The sequence below is a fragment of the Ovis canadensis genome, chromosome 8 (assembly GCF_042477335.2).
Source record: "Ovis canadensis isolate MfBH-ARS-UI-01 breed Bighorn chromosome 8, ARS-UI_OviCan_v2, whole genome shotgun sequence".
Lineage (NCBI taxonomy): Eukaryota > Metazoa > Chordata > Mammalia > Artiodactyla > Bovidae > Ovis > Ovis canadensis.
The window spans coordinates 21,226,388-21,245,596 of record NC_091252.1 but is presented as its reverse complement, the minus strand read 5'-3'; the positions used below and the strand labels follow the sequence as shown (position 1 = coordinate 21,245,596).

General features: G+C 38.7%; 1 protein-coding gene across 1 annotated transcript in view; it reads left to right on the top strand.

The window, feature by feature from the left end:
* ME1 (malic enzyme 1) overlaps window positions 1-19,209 on the top strand; it is a 209,981-nt gene that overhangs the window by 62,776 nt on the left and 127,996 nt on the right. The window lies entirely within an intron of this gene.

Genomic DNA, 19,209 nt, shown 5'->3' with positions numbered 1-19,209 from the left:
TTGCTCAGTCGTGTCTGACTCTGTGACCTGATGGACTGCAGCACACCAGACTTCCCTGTCCATCACCAATTCCCAGAGCCTGCTCAAACTCACATCCATCAAGTCGGTGATGCGATCCAACTATCTCATCTGTCTTCCCCTTCTCCTCCTGCCTTCAGTCTTTCCCAGCATCAGGGTCTTTTCCAGTGAGACAGTTCTTCCCAGCAGGTGGCCCAACTTTTGGAGTTTCAGCATCAGTCCTTCCAGTGAATATTCAGGACTGATTTCCTTTAGGATTGACTGGTTGGATCTCCTTGCAGTCCAAGGGACTCTCAAGAGTCTTATTCAATACCACAGTTCAAAAGCATCAGTTCTTTGGTGCTCAGCTTTCTTCACGATACAGCTCTCACATCCATGCATGACTACTGGAAAAACCGTAACTTTTGACTAGATAGACCTTTGTTGGCAAAGTAATGTATCTGCTTTTCAATATGCTATCTAGGTTCGTCGTAGCTTTTCTTCCAAGGAGTAAGCATCTTAATTTCATAGCTGCAGTCACCATCTGCTGTGATTTTGGAGCCCCCCAAAAATAAAGTTTCTCACTGTTTCCATTGTTTCCCCATCTTTGCCAAGAAATGATGGGACCAGATACCATGATCTTAGTTTTCTGAATGTTGAGCTTTAAGCCAACTTTTTCACTCTCCTCTTTCCCTTTCGTCAAGAGGTTTTTTGTTCTTCTTCACTTTCTGCCATAAGATTGGTGTCATCTGCATACCTGAGGTTATTGATGTTTCTCCCGGCGATCTTGATTCCAGCTTGTACTTCATCCAGCCCGGCATTTCTCATGATGTACTCTGCATAGAAGTTAAATAAGCAGGGTGACAATATACAGCCTGATGTACTCCTTTCCCCATTTTGAACCAGTCTGTTGATCCATGTCTGGTTCTAACTGTTGCTTCTTGGCCTGCATACAGATTTCTCAGGAGGCAGGTCAGGTGGTCTGGCATTCCCATCTCTTGAAGAATTTTCCATAGTTTGTTGTGATCCACACAGTCAAAGGCTTTGGAGTCGTCAGAGTAGATGTTTTTCTGGAACTCTCTTGCTTTTTCGATGATCCAATGGATGTTGAAAATTTGATCTTTATGTATATGTTGTTGTGTGTTTGGAGAGATTTATTTTAAGGGATTGGTTCATGTAGTTGTGGAAGCTGGCAAGTCCAAAATCTTCAGGTTAGGCCTCCAGGCTGGAGAACCAGGGAAGAGTGGATGCTGCAATTGACTCCAAAGAATCCTTTACCAGCAGAATTCCCTTTCCCTTGGGGAAGGTCATATAAGTCTTTTGTAAGGTCTTCAAATGATTGGATGAGGCCTGTCCACATTATGGAAGGTAAACTGCTTTATTCAGAGTCTGCTGATTTAAATGTTAACTTCATCTAAAAATTAGCTTTCCAGAAACATCAGACTAATGTTTGACTCGATTATCTGGGTACCATGCCTAGCCAAGTTGATACATAATATTAACTGTCACATCCTAGACTAATATTGAGTCTTCTTTTTACATTGATTGTATATTCTATCTTGAATTTGAGTTGTTCAAAGAAGCTATACTCTTAACATGTAGCTTCTTGGGCTTTTCCTCATTGACTAATATGTGTTCTGTTTTTCAAAAGCTAAATTTATATATTGTGTTGCTAAGATTTTTCCGCCAGATATGGAGGAAAATGTAGAAAATTTCATGTATTTCTTTTTAGAAGACTTAATTCTAATAGATATTCCATGGGAATATTGTTCAAATATGGTTTCACCTTAAGAAATTTCTAACACTGATTGATCTAATGATGAACAATTTATCATTTAAACCTAGTTTTAGTCATTGTCAAATAACACTGTTGATCACTCAGTGCTTCTGGAAGGGCCTTGCTTTGTTTTCTTTGCAACTCTGCCACTTCTTCAAAACCTTTTTGCTGATTCTCTGTGTTCATGATTTCTTCTCGCCTTCCTTTCTTAAACAGAAATATATTGTGTCCACTGCATGCCAGGCACTTTACTAACTGGATATGGGTAAATAAAAGACACATTTCCTGCCTTTGTGGGATTTACAAGTGAAGGCATACCTTGGAGATATTACAGTTTTACAGTTAACCACAGTGAGGCGAATATTGCAATAAACTTGAGTCACACAAATATTTTTGGTTCCACAGTGCCCATGAAAGCTATGGTTACACTGTACTGTAGTCTGTTAAGTTGTGTAATATTATGTCTAAAAAACCAATGTACATGCCTTAATTTAAAAATATTTTATTGCTAAAAATTCTAACCATCATCTGAGCCTTCAGTCGGTTGCAGTCTTTTTGCAAGAGTAACATCAAAGATCAGCGACAACAGAGCCCAGAAACAAAAATGGAAAGGTTTGAGATACTAGGAGAATCACCAGTGTATGACCCAGAGACGTGACGTGAGCAGATACTGTTGAAAAAATGGTCCTGATAGACTTGCTCAACAAAAAGTTACCACAAACCTTCAGGTTTTTTTTTTAAAGCATGTGAAACACAATAAAATGAGTATTATATGCTTATAATATTCAGGTGAACAAAGAAAGACGTGAGTACAGCTTGGGTTATGAAGGGAAATGAACAGAGGACAGTGATGAAGAATAACGAAGGGATTTCTTTTCATGGTAATAGCCAGGGAGCTGCCTCTGAGGAGATGACATTTAAGCTGACACCTGAGGGATGAAGAGTTAGTTTATGAAAACCAGGAAAAAAAATTTTTTTTAGGCGAGGAAATAACCTGCTCAAAAGGTGTGGAAGTGAGAAGGGTAGCCTGAGACAAGGTTCAAGATAGTCAGGAGTCACACGATAATGTTTCATTGTTATTTTTAACCCACTTGTGGAGCCACCGAGGTATTTGAAGCAGAGAATTAACAGCCTCCATTAAAGGTTTAAAAGATTATTCTGCCTGTTACTGTGGTTGAAGATTGGAACTGAGGGGCTAAATGGAAATGGGAGGACCAGTAGGATGACTGTTTTGATGTTGGCCCCCCTCCATCAATCCAGACCACATTGAGTGGACTTGATCCCCTTAGGCTATGGAGTGAGGAAGCCAAGCAAGGCTATTTTGTAAGCTAGCTCAGTTGCCAGTCGCAGTAACCCATTCACATGGGAGTAACTCCACAGTCTCTCGGGCATGCAGTGATTGATGGCTCTGGGTGAGGTGACTCAGATATATGACACCCTAGTGGGTTCACACTGACCCTAAAAGCATTAGCAGAGATAAGATCTGCTGTACATAAGAATTTCTCAAGCTTGCAGATTTAGTACAGATTTTATCTATAACCCAAGTCAGTTCTGCTATGGTCTTATCCTATGTTCATTGTACAAATCCATCCGGAACCAGCCCTTTCTTCCCCCTAAAGGAGGAGCCAACTAGGCCATGTTTTACACTGCCGCTACATCCTATTCATTTCCTTTCTGTGCACGTATTTTTTAAATTAAAATATTATTAATGCGGGATTGGAGCTGCATAACTGCCTGCATGGCTCAGTCTCAGCTGGATCTCCTGCTCCGCAGAGTTGAACTCCAGCTGTGTTCTTGGCTCATCTCACCCGTGTGGTTGCGAGAATGTAAACACTCTGCCTGATCCTCCTTATCGCATATATTCCTCTCCATTTCCCCTAGGAATCCGTTGGCTTAACATTTTATTTCCATGAACTAAACTGAATCCATTTCTGCTCTTCAGTGTACTTCCTTCTTAGTCCACACAGCTAAGTTCAGCGGTCCTCCCCATCCACTAAAATGTCAGTGCACCCCACTATTTTCATCTAGGTCCTATTTTCTGTCTCTTCTGTTACTCCCCAGCATACAATTCCAGTCCTCCAGGCGTCATTTCTGTTTGTTTTTTAATTTCTCTGGCTGAGCCGGGTCTTGGTTGTGCCTTGACCAGGGATTGAACCCTGCTCCCCCGCATTGAGAGCCTGGAGCCTTAACCACTGGACCTCCAGGGAAGTCCAGCCCCCAGGTTTCTTAACTTTGGAAAGTGCGACACCATCCACTTAGGCACCTCGACCAGACACCTCGGAGATTTTCAGGATTTTAACCCCCTTTTCTTTCCCATTGTGTACCTTGTCGATTTTCCCTCTTAATTATCTGTTGGATTTTTCTTCTTCCACTGACATTCAATCCCACTGCCACTCTTTTAAATTAGGCCCTTCCCATTTCAAAAGAGAGTGAGGTTTCCAAAGGGGATGCCTGATTATGTCACTTTTGTGACTAAAATCATCCAGTGACTCTTCATCTTCCCCATCATAAAAGTCCAGACTGCTTGGCATGGCCTTCAGGGACTTTTGTACTCCGGTGGCACCGGCCCCCTCTCTGTCCTTGTGATTACCCCTTCTCTCCTCTTCATGTCCTCCTCGCCACCCCAACCTGAGTGTCCCCACAGCCCCTCAGTGCTTTCACAGGCTGTATCACACTGACATATGCCCACTGACTTTCTTTTCTATTTTTTTTCCTCTAGGGTAGTGACTCTGTATCCTTCACCTCTTACCCCAGAACCTAGTAGAACTTGCAGCCTTTGTTGAGTGGATAAATGGGCAATAGGGCCTGAATAAATATTGCCAACCTATCATGTGCTTTGCACCTGAAGAGGCTTGGTATGAATCTCTTTATTGCTACTTATTAACTGTGTGGCTTCTTGGGTCTGTAACATAAATTCCCTGACCTTTAATTTCCTCTTCTGTAAGATGAACATTGTTATTATATTTAAGTAAGGCCTTTTATTTATTTATTGGCTGCGCTGCACAACATGCAGGGTCTTAGTTCCCCAACTAGAGAGTGAACCTTGTCTCCCTGCAGTGAAACTGTGGAATCTTAACCACTAGACTGCCAGGAAAGTCCCAAGATGATCTTTCCTAAACCTTTTGACAGATGTACAGCAGAAACTAATCATTAGTTTCTCTCAAGTTCAGATACAGTTATGTTTCTCAAATATGAATTTCTTATGAAGTAGAAATTTCTAAGTATTGCAGTTTAGTTTAAGGATGGTAGTCGCAACTACCACATAATTAGTTAAGATGTTTTAACATGTACTTAGTAAAATATAAGGAAGGAAAAAAAATGAGTTTCACGTGAATCATCAAGTCAGACTGTATTTTCAGGATTAGAAGATTTCTCAAAATACTATGTACAAATATAAATTATGTATTATAAATATAACTAATGAAGATACTTCTAGCAAATCAAGACCTGCAAAAAGTTACTGAAAACATGTGTTTATATAAGTATTCATCAAACACAGTGGAAGTTTATATATTATTCTGCTTCATGACCAGTATATTTGGTACAAATATCTCTGAAAACAGATGGAAAGTGTTAAGTATAAGTAATAATTTAAACTCCGTTAAAGTTTCTCAAGGAAGCATTCACCCAGAAAAAGTATCCAGTGGTAGCAGGGAGTTCTCTTTCTTTCACATGAGAGGATGAGCTCATTAATTTTTCCAGTAAGACAAATGAGATACTGACATTGCATATTCCTTTTTGCAAAGTTTATTTTTATACCAAATTTAGCTTTTAATTTATTATCTTATAGTTATAAGACATTCCTAACATGTGACTTAAAGTCTTGGAGATGGTGATGTGGTTTTTTCCTTTATACCCTTCATTATTTCTCATGTAACAGGGTAGAGCACAGAGTTCATCAATAATGTGAAAAGTTGTACTAATGAAATACACTTTATTAGTAATATAAATAAGGAAGCAACTGCAGCACTGTGTATATTAAAGTTTATAACACTGCCATGAGTAATCCCAAAGGGTTTAATATATAGGTATGGAACTGCCTTCTTCTTGCTTTTACTTAGAAAGAGATGCATGCCCCAACTCCAATAAAAAATGCAAAACAATCTCAGAGGGCAATCGTCATTCTTTTCCCAGAGTAAACCGCAAATGCGTATAATGGTAAGAATTCCTTGTGGTTGGAAAAACAGATGAATAAGTTGCACGAAGGCTCATTTATGTATTAAGCTAGCTGAGTCAGCATAAGAAAACTTTCACATATGAAGGTTTTCTATCATGCAAGTGTCTGCTTTGTATAAAACGTTCCCTTCACTCATACACCCCCACAATTAATAGATGAGTAATTATTGAGTAGAGACTATACCTCCCAGTTTGATACTTTAACAATACGCAAAGTATGCTCCATGAAATTTAGTTTTGATTAATTCAACCTGGTTTGTAGGCATTCATAATTTAACATTATATACTATTTTTATTAGGGTCCATATGAGAAAGAAATGCCAAATAGAGATGATTCTTCTATATCTTGCATTAAAACTTCTGTTGGAAACTGTCCTTTATATAAGACTCATTTGACAGATTTATCTCAGATTTGAAGAAGTGCCTTTTATTTATTTCCTAGTTACACTGATATGCTTCCTTATATTAGATTTAAAGACTAATTCCATGTTCACTCTTGGACTTTGTATTTAGCACACAGTTGCAGTGGTTCTCTTTAGATCATCTTCTTTTTCCTGTGTCCCCTTCTCCCTAAAAACTGTGTTTTCTCTGATGAGTATGTCTTGCAAACCCTGAGTTTAGATAGTCATTAACCCTGCAGTTCTTTCCAGGCTAACTGGAAAGCTCATGTCCTCTTAAAAAGTATAGCATCTTATTAGAATTTTTCACTCTCTACCTTCTCCAAGGTAGATTGCTTCCTGCACCCCAGGAAAAACAGTAACGTCTGCCAGTCTTCTAAATTCCTGTGTTTACTGTCATTTTCCTATGATTTGAATGATTTCATCCATGAATGTAAAACTTGTATTGGTTACTGTCCTAAACCTTTATTAATGTAATGAAAACACTTATCAGTTTATCAATTCTAATTTTACTTTAGTTTTAAAGGAAAAAAGCCCCCCAAACAGAAGCTAAAACCATCACTTCCGTCTTTGTTTTGTTCGGATATTTTCTGTGCACCAATCCCTTCGTTTTCCCACTTGTGAACATGTTGTTATTCAGTTGCTCAGTTGTGTCTGACTCTTTGAGACCCCATGGACTGCAGCATGCCAGGCTTCCCTGTCTTCCTTTGCCATCTCCCGGAGCTTGCTCAAACTCATGTCCATTGAGTCAGTGAGGCCATCTAACCATCTTGTCCTCTGTCGTCCCCTTCTCCTGCCTTCAGTCTTTCCCAGCGTTAAGGTCTTTTCTAGTGAGTCAGGTCTTCACATCAGGTGGCCAAAAGTATTGAAGCTTCAGCTTCAGTATCAGTCCTTCCAATGAATATTCAGGGTTGATTTCCTTTAGGATTGACTGGTTTGATCTCCTTGCAGCCCAAGGGACTCTTCAAGAATCTTCTCCAACATCACAGTTCAAAAGCATCAATTCTTTAGCACTCAGCCTTCTTTATGGTCCAACTCTCACATCCATACGTGACTACTGGAAAAATCATAGCTTTGACTATATGGACCTTTGTCGGCAAAGTAACATCTCTGCTTTTTAATATGCTGTCTAGGTTTGTCATAACTTTTCTTCCAAGGAGCAAGTGTATTTTCATTTCATGGGAGCAGTCACCATCTGCAGTGATCATCATATGTGAACATGTGATGTTAATAGCAAGATCTCAGGGGAACCTGATGGCTTAGATCCTTAAGATGTCATACGTTTTCTTTCAAGTGATTCTTCATCAACCTGTTGCTTTTTCCTTTTCAATTAATTTGTTAATTAAATATTCAGGAGCTTAAAAGACTATATTCTTTTGATTGCCAGCATACTGCCAAACATTAGGATATGTGTGTACTCCGTCGCCTCAGTTGTGCTTGACTCTTTGTGACTCTGTGGACTGTAACCCACCAGGCTCTTCTATCCATGGGATTCTCCAGGCAAGAATACTGGAGTGGGTTGCCATGCCCTCCTCCAGGGTATCTTCCCAACCCAGAGATCGAACCTGAATCTCCTAAGTCTCTTGCATTGACAGGTGAATTCTTTACCACTGTACCACCTCAGAAGCCCAGACATTAGCATAAGTTTAAATATTTCCAATAACCATATTCTCAAGTCTACAATAAAAGATTGAGAGTAACTGATAATTTCATCAGTTACTAATGATGTTTTTTTCCCTTTTCTGAAGTGACATTCTTGATAGAAATTTTTTTTCTGTTACTTCATGTCATATTACAAATATGCCAATATATAACTCCACCACTGAGAGAATTCTGTGGCTATTCACAATGTATGGGAAGCATAAATCCTTAATTTAGTAAGAACAGCCTAGAAATAGTAAAAAAATAATTTTCAAAATTCATGTTTCATCTGAAATATAGTGAAAAGTGTATCCTTGGAGTCTAAAATCATTGCCAATCCCTTATTGAAGTACATGTATCTTTGTATGTCATTCAACTGATTTAAGAATTTTGCTCAATTCTGTGGCCAGTCACAATCAGGAATAAATGTTAAATATACCACTGAACTTCAGCACATGTGGGAAAACTAAGATAGCACATCTGTCACCATCAGTGAAAGCTCAAGATTATGTTTGTTACTGTAGATCTGTGATCACCATGCCATTTTGCTTGTTAACTCTGTAAGAGAATTTTGAAAAACTGTGCACCTCTTGCTCTTCTTAACTTGGTATATAAAAACTTTCATCATAAGTTTGAATAGTTGCAAGAAATGTAGTGCCTATATTAAATTCTGGTATTGGACTTTTAGAAACAATTCGATAATACAGATAAATAATAAAAGTCATTAATTTTACTAGACATAATGTTCAAACTTTCTGTATATTTAATAATAGATAAAAATACATATTGCTAAAAACAAATTGGTCGTGGGTAATAATTTTCCCGTATAGACAAAGCTGCAGAAAAATATGAAATGTTATGTAAAATGAAATAATGTGGTTAACTGTTATAGGAATAATATTTTATAAACTTAATAAAATTATAATGTCTAATTAAATGTTAGACCTTTATTTTGAACAGAATCATATTTAAAATTTTAATCTGTAGGTTTTATACATTATATCAATAAGTACTTAATAGTTTGGGAAAAATCATAGGTGGGGCGCCTAACTAGACAGAACTGGAGTTAGGCACAACCCCTCAAAAGAAGTAGCTTGAGAACCCTACATTTAATTTTACCCCTTAATTTCCCCAAAGTCTTATTGATATTGAAGGGTTGTTGCTGAACCACGAAAGATGCCAGGATTCTTAGCCTCCAGAGGAGAATTCAGTCTGGGGCCAGAGACGAGGCTTGCTCGCTCAGAGCTTTTATGTAATAAAGTTTTATTAAAGTATAAAAGGGATAGAGAAAGCTTCTGACATAGACATCAGAAGGGGGCAGAAAGAGTACCCCCTCACTAGTGTTAGCAATGGAGTTATATACCTTTTAATTAGTTATTTCAGTGAATCAAAAGAATGTCTAGAGGTTGTAAAGACCTTACTAGACTCACTCCCATCATTTACATTTTAAGATTACAGGATTAGCCAGAAGGTTTTTTCTAGAAACTGTCCTCAAGCAGGATACATCATTGTTATATAATCCTAAGGAACGTGGAGGAAAAAAAATGTTTATCCTTTCCTCCTCCTTGAGAATTCGAGACCTCTCTCTCCTTGGGGACCCCCGGACTTCTTACCAACCTGGCTAGGAATTGACTGTCTCAATATGATAATGTTATAGCTTGTGCTGTTTGAAAGCATATTTCTCACTTTCAGTTCAGTTCAGTCACTCAGTTGTATCTGACTCTTCGCAACCCATGGACTGCGGTATGCCTGGCTTCCCTGTCCATCACCAACTCCCGGAGCTTACTCAAACTCATGTGCATCAAGTTAGTGATGCCATCCAACCATCTCATCCTCTGTCATCCCCTTCTCCTGCCTTCAGTCTTTCCCAGCATCAGGGTCTTTTCCAGTGAGTCAGTTCTTTGCACCAGGTGGCCAAAGTATTGGAGTTTCAGCTTTAATATCAGTCCTTCCAATGAATATTCAGGACTTGATTTCCTTTAGGATTGACTGGTTGGATCTCCTTGCCGTCCAAGGAACTCTCAAGAGTCTTCTCCAACACCACAGTTCAAAAGCATCAATTCTTTGGTGCTCAGCTTTCTTTATACTCCAGCTCTCACATCCATACATGACTATTGGAAAACCATAGCTTTGACTAGACAGGCCTTTGTTGGCAAAGTAATGTCTCTGCTTTTTAATATGCTGTCTAGGTTGGTCATAGCTTTTCTTCCAAGGAATAAGCGTCTTTTAATTTCATGGCTGCAGTCACCATCTGCATTGATTTTGGAGCTCCCCCCAAATAAAGTCTGTCACTTTTTCCATTGATTCCCCATCTGTTTGCCATGAAGTGATGGGACTGGTTGCCATGATCTTTGATTCTGAATGTGGAGTTTTAAGCCAACTTTTTCACGCTCCTTTCACTTTCGTCAAGAGGCTTTTTAGTTCCTCTTCACTTTCTGCCATAAGGGTGGTGTCACCTGCGTATCTGAGGTTATTGATATTTCTCCCAGCAGTCTTGATTCCAGCTAGTGCTTCATCCAGCCTGGCATTTTGCATGATGTACTCTGCATATAAGTTAAATAACCAGGGTGACAATACACAGCGTTGACGTACTCCTTCCCCATCTTGGAACCAGTCTGTTGTTTCATGTCCAGTTCTAACTGTTGTTTCTTGATCTGCATACAGATTTCTCAGGAGGCAGGTCAGGTGGTCTGGTATTCCAATCTCTTGAAGAATTTTCCACAGTTTCTTGTGATCCACACAGTCAGCGGCTTTGATGTAGTCAGTAAAGCAGACCTAGATGTTTTTCTGGAACTCTCTTGCTTTTTTGATGATCCAACAGATGTTGGTAATTTGATCTCTGGTTCCTCTCCCTTTTCTAAATCCAGCTTGATTATCTAGAAGTTCACGGTCACGTACTTTTGAAGCCTGGCTTGGAGAATTTTGAGTATTATTTTGCTAGCGTGTGAGATGAGTACAGTTGTGCGGTAGTTTAAGCATTCTTTGGCATTGCCTTTTTTTGTGATTGGAATGAAAACTGAGCTTTTCTAGTCCTGTGGCCACTGCTGAGTTTTTCAAATTTGCTGGCATATTGAGTGCAGCACTTTCACAGCATCATCTTTTAGAATTTGAAACAGCTCAACTGGAATTCTATCACTTCTGCTAGCTTTATTCTCAGTGATGCTTCCTAAGGCCCACTTGACTTTGCATTCCAGGATGTCTGACTCTGGGTGAGTGATCACACCATCGTGGTTATCTGGGTCATGAAGATCTTTTTTGTACAGTTCTTCTGTGTATACTTGCCACATCTTCTTGAAATTTTCTGCTTCTGTTAAATCCATATCATTTCTGTCCTTTATTGTGCCCATCTTTGCATGAAATGTTCCCTTGGTGTTTCTGATTTCCTTGAAGAGATCTCTAGTCTTTCCCATTCTGTTGTTTTCCTCTGTTTCTTTACACTGATCACTGAGGAAGGCTTTCTTATCTCCCCGTGCTATTCTTTGGAACTTTGCGTTCATATGGATATATCTTTACTTTTCTCCTTTGCCTTTTGCTTCTCTTCTTTTCATAGCTATTTGTAAAGCCTCCTCAGACAACCATTTTGCCTTTTTGCATTTCTTTTTTCTTGGGGATGGTCTTGATCACTGCCTCCTGTACGATGTCACGAATTCCATCCATAGTTCTTCAGGCACTCTGTCTATCAGATCTAATCCCTTGAATCTATTTCTCACTTCAACTGTATAATTGTAAAGGATCTGATTTAGGTCATACCTGAATGACCTAGTGGTTTTCCCTACTTTCTTCAGTTTAAGTCTGAATTTTGCAATAAGGAGTTCATGATCTGAGCCATAGTGAGCTCCTGGTCTTGTTTTTCTGACTGTATAGAGCTACTCCACCTTTGGCTGCAAAGAATGTAATCAATCTGATTTCTGAGTTGACCATCTGGTGTTGTCCATGTGTAGAGTCTTCTCTTATGTTGTTGAAAGAGGGTGTTTACTATGACCAGTGTGTTTTCTTTCAAAACTCTGTTAGCCTTTGCCCTGCTTCATTTTGTACTCCAAGGCCAAATTTGCCTGTTACTCTACGTATCTCTTGACTTTGTACTTTTGCATTCCAGTCCCCTATAATGAAAAAGACATCTTTTTGGGGTGTGTGTTCTAGAAAGCCTTGTAGTTGAAGGTTTTCAGCATTATTGGTTGGGGCATAGATTGGATTGCTGTGACATCGAATGGTTTTTCTTGGTGTTGAACAGAGATCTTTCTGTCGTTTTTGAGATTGCACCCAAGAACTGCGTTTTGGACTCTTTTGTTGACTATGAGGGCTACTTCATTTCTCCTAAGACATTCTTGCCCACAGTAGTAGATATAATGGTCATCTGAGTTAAATTCGCCTATTCCAGTCCGTTTCTCACTTACACTTGACGTAAAGGTAATGTGACATTTCCAGTAATAGAATGAATTTGAATTTTTAGAGAGGGATGGTCTAAATGTGAGGGCAAATGGCCATTATTTGGTTTATAAAGTAGGATTGGAGGATCAGTTTCTTACCTCCAACAGTGGCAACCTCCCCTGGAAAATTCTTTGGAAAAGTTGAAGCCAAGTCTGGCCTCTGTACCCTGACACCAGGTTAAGTCTCAGAGACAAGAGTTTTTGAGTGAAGTAGGAAAGAACTGCTCTATTACTTTGTGGGGGGCCACAGTGGTCTAAAGCCCTCAAAACTGTGTTTCCCAAACTGGAGGGGTTAGTGAGGAGTTTTATGGTGATAGTTTAGAGAGGGTGTGACCAGCTCATGGACAATCTTCTGATTAGTTGTTGGTGAGATAAGTGGGAGTAAGCATCATCAATCTTCTGGTTCCAACCAGTCTGGGGTCTTCCTGCTTCTGGGTAGCACACTGTTGTTAACTGTTAACTTCTCCCATCTAGTGGGGATTTCAGTATGTGCAAATCAGCTCAAAGATGTTGTGTGTATCCCTTGATGAGGAACCAGGACCCTGCCCTGAGGCTGCGCTGTTGTTTCTTGACTGTTCCTCCCTGGTCTCACATCTACTCCCTTCCCTAATTAGCAATTGCTTGCATCTGCGTCTTGGAACTCAGGGAAGGTCAGAGGCTGAATGAAGCATATTTCCTGTAATAAAAGAAGTGAGGGGACACAGAAAGGCTTTATACCCAGGAGTCCCACAGGGTCTTGTGTGGTATCAAAGTGACCTCACATCAAAGACATTTGCTTGAACTTTATTTGGCGGTACACCAGGTCTGCCTATGTGGCTTATATTTTTCTATTGATGAGTTTCCTTTCTCTGAAAAGGGAGGAGGGAAAACTACCTAGGGACAATACCTGTACATGGCAATTTCTTTTAGCTTAATAAAGTTCTGTTCTTATGATTTGCTCACATGCATATGAATCTGTTTTCTTCAGTATGAGAAAAGGAAGTGGGACTAACTGGGTGAATAGTTTGATCACTAGTTTCAGGTTTATGCAAACTCCTCTGCAAGAATACAGACTTCCAAAGGAAAGACTTCTGGATAAAGGCCCAGAGTGTAGGCTGCGGGATTTACTTTATTAGCCGTTTGAAAGGAACCTGAAAGCAGAGCTTCATCTAAGAAGCTCTTGCTATCCAAAATGCTGTTTATCAGAGAAATGAGAATGAAGGAATTAGGATAAACTTTAGTTGGTTTATAGCAACAATAGCATGATTAATGAAAGTTGCTACATTCATGTCGAGATTCCTTTAAGATTTTGGACATGGAATCATGAGCCCGAGTGGGTAAATTTCATGTAAATATTAGGGCAAATCTTAATGGTCTGAGGAAAGTGTTATATGTGGGAAAGTAATTGAATTCTTCTGTATCCTTGTTTTCATCACTGTTTCTTGTTCTTAGTGCCTTTGACTTCTTGCAGGGAAAGGAGTGGCGTTATTCTTGGGCACTTCCATCATTAAGTGTCTCTAGGGCACTTCCATCATTAAGTGTCTCTATTATTTCCGCTCTTGAATGCCATTGCATAGTCAGTTTATATTGGCCTTCGATGTAACTCTCATTCCATAGACATTAAGTAACCGAGGGATTTTTGTCCTTCCATTGCCAATAAAATGTTTGATAGGATATATGCATTTTCCCATAACAGTGAGAACAAAAGTGCTTCCCCCTACTTCCCTTCATTGCTGTTATTTGTAATTTTGGAAGGAAACCTGAGATATCAGCTTAGATGTGAGACTAAGCAATTATTCTATTTAAAGAATTTGCTAATTCAAACAGATAAATCAGATGGATACTTGGCAAGCAATTGGTACCAATGCAATTGTTTTTTGTGTATAGGAATCTACCATTCTATAACCGTTTCTCCAAGTTTATCTATTCTCATTTTAGCCTTCTGCTTCTTATCTCAGGGTATTTTTAAATTTTCCTCATTTTATGTCATATTTAAATAATTTTAGATTATCCTGTGAGATAATGTTTGATATCTTTGCTCCTGCTTTCTTAGTAAAGGGGAGTTTAGAAGAAGCAAATATCATGTAAGGAAATGAACACAAGGTGGGTAAGATTTCCTTTTTCTGTGCAAAGTTAAATTGTCGACTTTTTTGTACCTTTTCTTTTCACCATCTAATGTCTTGGAATAATGATAGTATGACGGAGGAAGACCTGGATTTGTCAGCAGCTTTGTTTCCTTAATTTTTAATATCATAGAAAACCTTAAACACATATTCTATGATTTTCTTAAACCTAACCATTTTGTTGGGTCAGCCAACTTGAACAAACTTTTTGGCTGACTCAATAATATTTAATAGCTTTTACAGATGCAAACCTTAATCACTTGTCTTTTATCTAAGTTTTTATCCTTGATTGAAATTTTAAAGATAAATACTGTTATAATCTTCGTAAGTATCCTATTTAAAAACTTAAATATTTTTAAAGATATTTAAAAACTTAAATATTTTTAAAGATATTTAAAAACTGTTACCTTTTTCTCTTTATGTCTTCTCCACTACATCCTTTCAAAACTTTTCCTTTAGAGGTTTCCTTTTAAAACATTGAGTCATCTTTGCTGTCCTTTTAAGATTCTTTAAAAATCTATGATCACTTTAAATCTTATTAATTGACTGAAAATATGTAGGAATTTTGATATAATGACTGCCAGGTTTTGATCTGAGAAAGAGCACACTCCTTCCTGTCAAATTATTGTAAAAGAATTATTTTCTATGGCTTTCACTTCTAGAGATAGTAGATATTCTTGCTGTTTCCTTATTTGACATTTTGCAATAAATGAAATGTCCTTTCCCAGGGAGTTAAGAATTGAACTTTCTTTTTCATTGACTACGAATTTGCCTGTGTTTGACATGATTTGGTGTCAGGCATAGAAGTGAAAGTTCCAGTGACCCGTTCTCTATGGTCTCCCAACACTCTTGATAGCTCTGTGACTGCCCACTTGTCATCCCTCATTTTTCTTTATGTGATGACCCACATGACCTGATTCTTAACTATGTGCCTGAAAGTTCCAGGAAAACTGGGGACAAAATTGACAGGAGAAAATTCTATGAAACGTAGCTTTTTTTTTTTTTTAATGGGGACCATTTTAAAAGTCTTTATTGAATTTGTTACAGTGTTGTTTCTGTTTTATGCTTCTGTTTTGTTATTTTGGCCACAAGGCATGTCGGAATTTAGCTCCCTTACCAGGTATCAAACCCACACTCTCTGCTTTGGAAGGTGAAGTCTTAACCACTGAACCACCAGGGAAGGCCCTATAAAGTATGTGTGTGTGTGTATATATATATATATATATACATTTATATATTTAAGGTCTATTCTCTCTGAAAGGAGAGTTTCTTCATTCACACTTCCTGTAGTTGGAAAATTCTGTTGAAATCTCAGGATTGGAAAAACAATATCCTAGACACAGAGAATAATGAGACACAGCTTACTGTCATTCTAGATCAAATCTTTCTTCTTTGTGAGTTACTGAAACTAGAAAAGTTAATTGCCTGACCTAGAGTTTTGTAGCTCTGACTAAAACTTCTCTTCCTGTCCAATACCATTCTAGAATATGGAGCCAAAAAGGTATGATATGGTTTACTCATTAAATGATTATGTACTTCACTTACATAAACTGGTGTCCTAAACTGTGAGATCAACATATGTAACTTTATTGTATTTTCATTCATTACAGTATAATATTTAAGTAACTCCTTTGAAATCAGAGGACTGACTACAAGAAAACTGGAAAATGTATAGAGGCTAGAAAAGTAATACAACTATTAATTAAATATTATTAATGCCAAGGACATGGAAAGAAAGAACCAAACTTATTAATATGCTTGAACAAATTATTAAAACATGGTTTTTATGCTATAGTTCTACTACTTTGAAGATTTGTTTCCTGGCAAAGAGAGAGTCAAGCTAAGAGGAATGTCATGAAAAGGAACATTAGTTCCCAATTCAGTTCAGTCCATTTACTCAGTTGTGTCTGACTCTTTGTGACTCCATGGACTGCAGCACAGCAGGCTTTCCTGTCCATCAGCAACTCCTGGAGCTTACTCAAACCCATGTCCATTGAGTCAGTGATGCCATCAAACCATCTCATCCTTTGTCATCCCCTTCTCCTCCTGCCCTCAATCTTTCCCAGCATCAGGACCTTTTCCAATGAGTCAGCTCTTTGCATCAGGTGGCCAAAGTGTTGGAGCTTCAGCTTCAGCAGCAGTCCTTCCAGTGAATGTTCAGGACTGAGAATTCTTTTCTTTGTACTGTCCTTTCCATTCTACTTCTCCCTCTCATAAAGTCTCAGACCTTCTTGTTAGGCAGTTGATTTACTTCCTCAGTCCTCACCTTCCCTGCCTTCATCATTAGCCCGTGGCCTTTCTCTTTCATCGTGACATATGTTGAGCTATTTTTGTTTAGATTGGCCCCAGACCTCTTTCCTGTGAATCAGAAACCCTGATTGCACATGACCTGGTCACCTGGGCTCTACCTCGTCTCCTCTCTTGCTGGTCAGCTGGCTGTAGATGCAAATAGTGTATAATACAGGTTAGCCCTTTATATTAGTGTTTAGAAGGAGTTTACATCTCACAGTAAAGTGGAAGGGGACTGCTCTAAGTGTCACAAAATCAGGGTCTTTGTCCTGCTTCTACTACTAAGTAACTGTCCAAGCTTGAAAAAAATCATTCTTCTGCTCAAAGAGAAATGTATTTATTTTTTTACTTCACTTTTTTCTTAAAGATGTGAAATAAAATCATTTCTTGAAATAAGTCAAAATGTTGGAAAATTGCAAAGACTAATTACCTGTACCCATCGTTTGAGTTTTTTAAAAAATTAAGGATAATATTGAAGTCCCCTTTGGCCTCCCACCTACTCCCATTACCCTCACCCCTTCCTTAAGGCAGTTATTGACCTGAAATAAAATTTCTTAAAATATCCATCATACAGCATTAGATGAGATGAAAAGTAAGCTATAATGAGGTCAAGTGAAGTCATTCAGTCATGTCCAACTCTTTATGACCCCATGTACTGTAGCCTACCAGGCTCTTCCTTCCATGGAATTTTCCAGGCAAGAGTACTGGAGTGGGTTGCCATTTTCTTCTCCAGATAGAATGAGGTAGTTGTTATTATTTCTAAACTAAGCTGCAAAGAAAGGAATTCTTTATTCCTCAAATATATGGTCCATTTTTCTGCCCAAATATTCCTGTTTTCTCACATAGTATCTTAGAGTATTAGTACAGTGTATCTGCGTTTTTTCAGAGAATACTGCCAGTGCTTCGTTTTGGAATTCTAAAAACCGAGTTATAATAGCTATCAAGGGCTGCCTTTTGGAAGAATATTACCTATCTTAGTAGTCACTTTTGCTTTCTGGAAACTCTAGCCACCTCTGCTAAATAATGCTGTGCATTGATGATGGGCTCACAGAGTGACAAGAGAGCTGTTCAGCTGTACGTGGATAGTCCTCTTGTATTTTCCCTGGCACCAAGCACTGTGTCATGTCTTTCATAAAATAAATATGAATCAATGATAAATATGGAGTGAGCATCTGAATTTTACTTTTTAGTATACATATTGTTTGTTTCAGGGTTGTATTGCTGTGTCACAAATTACTACAAACTTAGCTGATTAAGACAACATCCATTTATTAGCTCACAGTCCTGAAGGTCAGATTTCTGGCATGGTGTGGTTGGGTCTATGTTTAGGGTATCAGAAAACCTAAATCGTGGGATTTGGCCAGACTGAGTACTCCTCCAGGGACCTCCAGAAAAATCTGCTCCCAAGGTGACTTGTTGGCAGTATTCAGTTCCTTGCGATTGTAAAACTGAGGTCCCCATTTCTGTGCTGGCTGTCAGATGGAGACTGCTCTCAGCTGCTGGACATAAGTGTTATTCCTTGCCACTTGGTGACCTCTAAATTCACAGTAGTGCTTGGAGTCCTTCTCACTCCTTGAGCCTCTGACTTCCCCTTCTTTGAGCAGCTGGAGAAATTCTCTAAATAAATCTTAAGAGTATGGACCCACCCAGATAACCTTCCTATCTGCAGGCCAGCCGAACTTTCCAGTGTCATTTACCTAGAGTACAGTCCATGCACAGTCCCAGGGCTGATTCAGGATGTGAACATCAGGGAGGTGGGAAATCCTGGGACTGTTTTAGAAATCTGTCTACCACACTAATTTTCACTCCTCCGGAGGACTGAGACTAACAGTAGAGCTTCAAATATTGTCTGCAGTAAGCAAAATGAATTCACAAGATTATCATTGCAGAGCAAAATCAAATAGTTACATGATGAGAAATGTCGTGCACGTTAGCCGTGATAGGATATTATATATAAAACAAACACCTCAAAACTCTTATTTTTGGAGCTGGATGACCAGAGGAAGTTGGAAATCTACCTTTCTCTTCTAACCTCAATTAAAAAGGTTTTTACTTTAATCATAAATTGGTGTTCAGTCAGAAGGCCCCTGACTTTCCACTGGGTCCTTCCTAACCTATAGACTCCGTCTCATCCTAGTTTTATTTCTAAGTTAAACCAGAATGAAGCCCAAGGTGATTAAACTACCTTATTTGCCTGATGTGATCTTATAATAATCTGTGACACTTCCTCGGACGTAGTAGCTCTGAAGCTGTCAGTTGGTTCTCTCTTTATTTCTTGAGTCTTCTGCCATCATTAAAACCTTTTGCCCCCAGGTTAACGCTAAGAATTCAAATGGCAGATCTGTTAGGAGCAAGTACTCCAAGTCCTAGAACTGGGCATTGGCTCTGGCACTGTACTTTCC